This window comes from Amphiprion ocellaris, chromosome 7 (assembly GCF_022539595.1).
Source record: "Amphiprion ocellaris isolate individual 3 ecotype Okinawa chromosome 7, ASM2253959v1, whole genome shotgun sequence".
In the NCBI taxonomy this organism is placed as follows: Eukaryota; Metazoa; Chordata; class Actinopteri; family Pomacentridae; genus Amphiprion; species Amphiprion ocellaris.
The window spans coordinates 18,260,990-18,269,916 of NC_072772.1; the positions used below are offsets into that span (position 1 = coordinate 18,260,990).

General features: G+C 41.4%; 1 non-coding gene across 1 annotated transcript; it reads right to left on the reverse strand.

Moving 5' to 3' along the window:
- Positions 1–5,372: 5,372 nt before the first annotated feature.
- trnat-agu (transfer RNA threonine (anticodon AGU)) lies at positions 5,373–5,446 on the reverse strand. Its single transcript has one exon. It is a non-coding gene; the product is annotated as a tRNA-Thr (tRNA).
- Positions 5,447–8,927: the final 3,481 nt, after the last annotated feature.

Genomic DNA, 8,927 nt, shown 5'->3' on the forward strand with positions numbered 1-8,927 from the left:
ATTCTCAGACAACATGTTTTTCTACTTTTCTCACTGAAAATGTGAGCAGAGTCCATTCACCATGTAAGATAGATAGATAGATAGATAGATAGACAGACAGACAGACAGACAGACAGACAGACAGACAGACAGACAGACAGACAGACAGATAGATAGATAGATAGATAGATAGATAGATAGATAGATAGATAGATAGATAGATAGATAGATAGATAGATAGATAGATAGATAGATAGATAGATAGATAGACTTCCTCCTGTGCTCTGCAGGCGGTGTGCTCTTATAATCCCCCAGCAGCAGCATATGGACTGTGAAGCACAGAGACACAGACACAGATACACTCAGGACTTAGAAATATGATTCATTTCTTTCCCTTCTCTAATCCCCTGCAAACAAGCTGGTGGCCGGCCTGCTCTGGAGGCACACTGTAATCATGCCACAGGCTGCTGCTGCCAGAGCTGACCGGTCTCCCCATCATCATCCCACCCTCCCTCGCTTCATCCCTTCCTCCCTTCTTCCTCCTCCCTCCATCCCTCCCTCCTTCAGTCCAATTTCCTCTTAATCGATTCCTAATCCCAACGCCACCAAGCATACATGTGCCGAGCACACGCCCAAACACACACACATATTGTGGCGCACACAGATGCACAGACCTGGACGCACTCACAGTCCTCGAACACACATTTAAAGACGCACACACTCTCACACACATGCAAACACAACCTCATAAACATATTTTTTTACTGCTTGGGTTAGAATAAAGATGAAGAACTGAAACAGAGAGCAGGGATAATTTCAAAATGGAAGCACAACCTTTTGCATTGATGTGTACTAACAAGATAGTCAGACTAGGTTAGAACACTAGATAGACAGTATGATCCAAGTCTGGTTTTGTCAAGTAGGACTCAGATCATATATTTTGAGGGCTTAACAGGCATTCCAAGATTGTGCTTCAACCCTAACTCTAACCCTAACCCAAAAACAGTCTTTTAAGATTTCTGTATTGATGACCTACTCCTTATACTCGATTATTTTTCTATTATGCAGTGCTTAGAATCTTTTATTACCCTTTCATACTATTAAAATGAATGCATACAGCCCCATGCACATCAGGCCATAAGGCATCACATTATATCTATTTGTCAATAATATTTTATTATATTTTACTAACAAAGATGAGGCCATGATAGATGAGAAGAATTTGATTAATTGTCAGGATCTGAGGGAAGGGAAGTGATGTGATGGTCTGAATGTAGACAGACATGGAGGAGCACATAGAGCGAGGACACTCCTCAGGAAACTCTGGTCCTTATTCCACTGGTTCCTGTAACGAGAGAGAAGAAGTATGACAGAAAAAGAGGGCTGAGGAGAAGAGTTTGGAGACAAATGAAGAGTGAGATGTTTGGCACACCTATAAAGCACAGGAAACTGAGTTACATTAGAGTTATAATAATTTAAAGTGTAATAGTTTTTTTCAATCTTAAAGCTACTTAAAAGAAAATAAGGAAAACTGAAAAAGCCTTTATCAGCTCTAATGATTGGAAAACCATGTGCTGCATTCACTTCCTGTATTAAAATATGGTATCTATAGCACAGATTGGACGCAATAACATTAATCGGCAATTAATTGAATCCATAGCTGGTAGTAGAATACCCATCATGTCATGTAGCCCCAACACTGAACAGTCAAATCATTATCAAACCTGCTTTAAAATTCCTTCATAATCATAAATAAAAAAAGGTCATATGTTGCACCGATCATTAAGTCACATTTGTGATGGTGCAGTAATGCTGCTAAATCACATGTTACTGCAGAGTAAGTAGGTGCGAGTGATCTGCAGCTAGTAGTGGTAACAGGATCAGTATTACACTATGAATGGATCAACCAGCCACTGTCAACCTCAGCATACACTTCTGCTAAGGGCTTTACTGCAGATTACAACTTAACACCTAGTTAATATCACTAATAGTAAAAGTCAGAGTTTAGAGCCACAGATTAATGATATGTTTCACTCAAACAGTCGTCTGTATTATGGGAGCTTTTGGTGTTCTGTGTTGGTAAGAGTATTGAACATGAATTGTGATCAGAACCAGGGAACGAAAGGCAACAGGTGGCATCAGCGTTGTGTCCAGGATCACCTATTTTAGGGCCTCTTTGATGTTTTTTTCTATTGTAGGAACTAATACCTTGCTCAAAGGAATTCATTTTAAATATTAGTTGCAAAGAAGACTGATAAAATTGAATCAAGCACACACCAAACCCTTTCCTCTGTCTTATAATTTTATTCTTGATGCATCTAACCCACTCTTTTGCCTCTGAAATCTTTTCTTTGCACCTTTGCCTCACATGTTCCCTCATTCTTGCCATCTTCCCTCATGTGCCTCTTCCTCCATGCCACCTCTCCCAGTGTGCCCCCTCATTCCCTGCACTCCACCTCTTCTTGCAGTTTGTTATTCTTGCTGATCTAATTTAGAGAATGTCCCAAATCCTCTTAGTGTCCTGCTCCCTCAGCGCAACACTAAGTGAATTAGACAGGATTACTGTCTCCCCTCTTCCTCCTCCTACTCCTCCTCTTCCTTCTCGTCCTCCTCTTCCTCTCCATCCTCGCCGTCACTCTCTCCTCATCATCTCTCCATTTGTATGTCCATCTTTCTCTGGACATTTCTCTTTTCATCAGCAGGATTAAGGCCTTCTTCCTCTCCAGATGACAAATTGGTTCCAATGTTCCCCCCTCTGCCCGGTGACAGATGCTCTCGCTGGCCCAGTGCATCATGGGACATAAAGTATCGTTAATTAAACTTTGACCTCTTGCAAATAAAAATAGAAAAAACTCTGACATAACACTGATGAAGTCCACCAAACATCAGCATGTACAGCTGGTACAGGGAGAGGAAACTGTAGGGAAAACATTGAATAAATATGGATGCTGATACCTCACTGCATTTCTGCTTTCAGCTTTTACAGTTAGTAATAATATGCCCTTAAAAAGAGCAATGCTAGAACTACATTCTCTCACTTGTGTGACAACTGCTATGAGCTTGTTTGGAGGAACCCCAGATCCAATCCAAGTTTCCTGCCAGTGGGATGTAGTCTAATCTGTCTGTCAGTCTGGCTCTCTGAGGTTCACCCTGATCTGCAGGTGCAGAATAAATTAGGACAAACCCAGTGCCACACAACTGAACTGTGCCAGCTGCTTTTTGTCTCTTCTAGAAATGTCTTCTGCGTGTGTGTTTAAAAATCTATACTGTTTTTATTCCTATACTTCTTGTTGTCCAAATGAACTTCTTACACTTTACACACAAAGAACATTTTTGGCATATGATATTAATACAGATGATTTTTCAAACAAACTTCATATTATGTGTAAAAACAGCTTTTTCTTCCCTCAAAATTGGCTTGGCTGTGTCTTGTATCTTATTTCCTGCTTGGATTTAACAGTTTGGTTTGGTCAAATTCTAACTCCTCCCTAACCATGACGAAAAGGGAAAGTCTCTGAGGTCTACTGCATCAGAAGCTAGTGTACATAGAGCAATACACGCAAAAGCAAACATGCAACAGTTAGACAAGCATAAATCTCACAACACTCTAAATAAAGGATAAGGATAAAACTGAGTAAGGGTAAAAATAGGGTATTAACTAGGCATTAAATAAAGTCTGAACCCAACAATATGGGATGAGCCAAGTTAGCTGACACCTCCCTAAAATTTAAGCTTTGTAGGTATAGGAATAGTCAATGGTGGACTCTGCCAAAGAAATGATTTGTGCTCCTCGAGTCATTCCTGAGCTGTTTTTGCAGGGTGATGAGGTTCACTGCCCTGCTTGGGAGGACCTCTGGCATAGGAGAGTGCAGTTGCACTGGGGGGTGTGCTTGGTCTAAAACAACATTTAGGTGGGCGGTTTGTCAAAGTAATAGCCACGTGATCCATGAACCACGGTTTCCCAGAAGAACGCTTTACACTTCACATGCCAATGATTTTAGTCTAGTGGGTGATCAGTTGTAGTTAGCAGCGTCACAATATTTTATCACAGATATGTATTCCTGGCCAGTCAAACCACAATACAATACCAGTTATTATTTTCTCTTTTCTGCTTGTTGTTGTCATTAAAGCTCACATATTGTACCTTTTTCAGCAAATTAATGAAAGTCCCAAGTGTCCTCAGTATGTATATTTCAGTTTTTCAGCTTGGAATATTGCAAACATGGTTCATTCTACCATGGCTGCATAACTCCTGGTTTCTAAATGGGCTGTTTCAGAGTCTGTAGCTTTAAATGCAGCTAAGCTGTTGCTGTCATTGTCAGCCATTGTTTTCAACCTTTGTATTTGTTGCTGTCCACACACTAAAAATGGCTACATAATCTACTGCTCAGTAAACATACTTACAAACACTTATTTACGTGCTAAAACCCTCTGCTGTCTTAGAAGAATCACAATTACTGTGCAGCATTTATGAATGTGAAACAATTCCTTTTTCAGACATTGAATATGTAACATTGCTGCTTCAGTCTATTGAAATGGTGGCATTCTGTTATTCAGACATAGGTCACTTATACTTTAATGTTCCTCACAGCTTTATTCAGACCAACACACCACAGTGACAGAGAAAGTACATGTGATATTTGTCATTCAGCCTAGACTGGACATTACACCAAGTGATGTGTGATACGTAATGGAATAAGAAACAACAAACTAAAATAACTAATAGCCTCAAATTCTGCCCATGTGTGCTAATACTCTAACCACAACTAATAAACATAACATAACATAAGAAGATTCTGACAGCTGTGATGGAGCTCAGGCCTCAACCTGCAGACAGCCACTGTGTAACAAATCATGTAAGTGCAGCTGATATACTGTGACAGCTGGCCTGTTTGAGCTGAAGGAAAGTACGCAGTGGGACTTCCTGTTAGAACCTGATCAGTCCTGTCTTCATGTTGGGATATTTACAAAATTACCCACACTGTTGTTCCATTATAACATACGGATACATTTGCACAACTCTCTTGCTGTTATTGTGGCAATTTAATTTTGTAGCCTAATCAGTGTGAAATTAAAGGCAAAATGAAAGAGAAATGTGTTTGTGCTTTTGGAAACTGGTCTTTAGTGTCCTCCGTTTGGGCCAATAATGAAATGTGGCCCCCAAAATCCTCTCACACAAGTTTGTCCATTAGTGTGACTGTGTGCAGTTGAATGCTGTGCCTTGTTGATGGGATTCGGTAATGTTATGAAGGATTGCTGCTGCAAAGTGAGCAGGGTGCTCAGTCAGACATGAAGCCAACATGTTCTGTTGCCCTCAGATTAATGGAGAGGAGTGCATGTCTGAAAGGGGCTTAGGCACCACTTTACATTCTCATCCACAAGAAATGCAGAAAAGGCACTGCTGGGATTCGAACCCAGGATCTCCTGTTTACTAGACAGGCGCTTTAACCAACTAAGCCACAGCGCCATGTGAAGGTGCCTACATGGTGCCACGATCAGATTTCAGCTTCAACAGTGATTTTTCTAGCCACCACAATAGATTTTTTTTTACGAATATGTAAAAATTGAACAAGGTTTTTAATACTACACATGTCATATATTTTTTCCAGGGCTCCCCAGGCTCCTGAAACTGAATATATTTTTATTTTTAAAAATGTCTGTATAACTTTTTTTCCAATTACTGCTAGATTTAAAATATATTAAATAATATATAAGTGCCATTTTACATATTTTAGCATTCTTTCCCTCTCTGTGGCTGTAACAGATTTACAGTACAGCCTGTGAGTTCCTGTCTGAGCTGCTGGCCTTTGCCTCCATCACTCCACCACATTCCTCTCCATGATGTTTTCTTTATCTGGCTTGCTGCACAGTGAATACATTATTTGCTAAATTTTAAAAACATGTTATTCCTACGGAGCTCCACTTTGCCAGAATGCTGCATTAGAGCATCACACTAACAACACGGGACTCTTGAATTGTTCAATCCTGCTTTTAGAGTAAACCCACCCTGCATGTCTTCATCCCCTCTCTGCCTGCCCTCTCTTAGTCTCAATCTATCTCCCATCTCTCTTTCTTCTCTCTCTTCATCTGTGGGCCATCTGAACCCCCCTCCACCACCCATTTCTCCTCCTTCACTTTCAGTAATTCCAGCGTTGCCTCTCTCGCTCGCTGACGTAGCTCGCCCTAATCCAGCTCTGACCTCAATCCCGTGATGTAACGGATCATGTGATGTGGGGAGAAAGCGAGAGAGAAATAGAAAAGAGAAGGGAGAGGGAGGAACAGGGGGCGTAAAGTGGGGAAACATGGCCTAATCCCCCGATGCTGGAGCCACAGACCAATCACAAACTGATGGGGTGGGGAGGGGGGTGCTTCCATTAAGTTACAAAATATTAGTCAGACACACCGTGATGCACACAAACACACACCCACACACACAAACCCCCTTCTGGAAACAACAAGTCAACATGTTTGTTTCATCTCTCTGCCTCAGTGGCTATTTATGTGTCCGTTTGTCTGCTAAAAACACATCAACAACCAGTCTGTTTGCGACTGACGGGCAGATTCACACACATACAAATATTTACTTTGTGCTGTACGTATAAATACATATGCATTTTTATATGATTTGTCTTGGAAGAGACATAATCTGTGTACCAAAACCATGTGCATCAAGCCTTAAAGTCTATTTTATATGTATAGATATAAAGACTTAAAAGGGTGCTTTTAAGACAGTGGCTTATGATTTATGATGTCGTACCAATAACTCGGTATCATATGTCAATAACAGACATATGCACAGACAGATGATATGGTGGAGTTTATGCTTATGGAAAAATAAAGAAAAGAAAGCATGAATTAGTACAGACCTATGCAGGTTAGCTTGCAAGTTTTCTTGCTTTCTTTCAAAAACAGTCCTTTTGCAAAAGTTGAAGTATAAGTTGTACATGCTTTCGAATACACTCTTTGGTTGAAAAAAACATCTGTAGTTTTTGCTGTTTTCTACACATTTTCCCCATCATGCTACATACCACCAGGGTGCCTCTACAGTTCTGTTTTTGCGTCTGCATAGTGGCTATTGCAGGTACTATTGTGGGGTAATGCCACAACTGGTCATTGGAGGGAGCTGCAAAGAAACAACCCAACACAGAGCATGCGTCTGCAGACACTTGTGTTCTCCTCTCCCTCCCCTCCTGCTTTTAGGGAGCAGTGTGACTAGAGAAGCACATGGCCTGAGCGATGCAAGCCAGCACACACACACCTACACACACATGGACGCGTTTGTACCGTACAGCGACTAAACTCACGGCCACGAGCAGTGAACTGAAGTGCATGGAGCAGGTGCAGCGCTGCTCTTGCAAGCAGATTGAAAGCCCCTCCAGAGTCCAAAATGTGTTTTGCATTCTGTTATTTTACAGTTCTGTAAATTCATGTGCTGAAGAGGGGGGTGAGGTTTCTCAACTTAAATAACAAGTTCAACAAGTGATTTTGGAAAAGTATGACCCAGTATGCAACTGAAGTATGGGACATTTTTGTCAAATGAATGTTGAGAATGTTATTTAACCTCTTATTTCTTCTAACTTTACTCAAATTCTTTAGTATGAAAACCACAAATATTCATGTGTGACAGTTTGCCAGTGTATTGTAAAGATTTTAATAAAAGCCTCTTCATATGTTTACATTCTGACCCTTGTTCCCTTAAGACCCTGATGCCCACAGCTGACTGTTTGCCATCAGATGCCACTGGGCATACACCACTCATTTGTGACACCGCTAAAATGCAGGAACACAGACTCCTGATCAGTTAATTTATCTGCTACTTAAAGGTAGAGGAGCCTAGATGCTTGTTGGTGGTCAGTTAGCTAACCAGTTAGCTGTTAACAGAAGTCCAGAGGGGACACAACACATTTGAAGAATTAGCTTTTTCTTTTTGAGGGTTTTGTTTGTATTTTGGACTCTTAAACCCTGTTCAGAACATCCAATCACCGACTATACAGTGAATCTGCCATTTTATAGCGCTGTTTGATAGTGCTGTAGACTCCAGGTCATCTGATTGATTGGTTGGACAATCACCAATTTCACCTTCATATGGAGAGAAGGAGTATATTAACAGTCTTGCAGGATAAATCAATCATTTCTGGCAGTGGGTGGAATAGACTACCTGTGAACACCCCTACATGATCACATCTCCAAGCTCATCCAACCAAGTGGGGACTGCTAGGACTTCATTAGGTCCAATCTAACTGACACCATGTCAAAGAAGAAGTGTCTGTGTGATGTTCCTGGGATCTGGAGTTGAGTTTGTTTTCAGAAATCATGTCATGATGGACAGGGGCCTGTTGGTCCAACCTGAGTCTGAACACAGCTTTACAACTCTGTACTTTACTGGAGCCAAATTAGCAATATTTTACACATGTTAGTGTAACTGAGCTCTACCAGACACTACTGCAGCCAACGTAGCAAGTGGAACCACACCTTGGCACAAACATGCATGAAGTCATTCAGATATCTGTATTATATGATGGTTCATTTGTGGTGCTAACCCTACATGTAGCTCTTCAATGTCGTATTTAGCAAACTTTAGCTTTTGCCAGCTTGTTGATTTCAGGCTGCACATAACCTACATGTGTTCATCGTCCATCCCCCGTTGTTCCCCACAGCTTGTATTAATAGCTGCAGTCCCTGTTCAACAGTGTGTGCTGCTGCAGTGAACCCTGCTGTGTTGTTAGCTGACTACTAGGTTGTGTTAATGGCTGAACACAGTTAATCCCTGGGAGCAATTCCCGAGTCCCTCCACACCCCCACCCTCAGGTTCCTCAGCCCCTTGCCCCCCTCTCACCACGTCTCTTTGTGTTACACTGGTGTACTACAGTAATCTCAGTGGTACACTCATCTAGTCTGAACCCGCTCACCACCCTTCCCCCATGACTCCAACCCCCACCATACAAGCA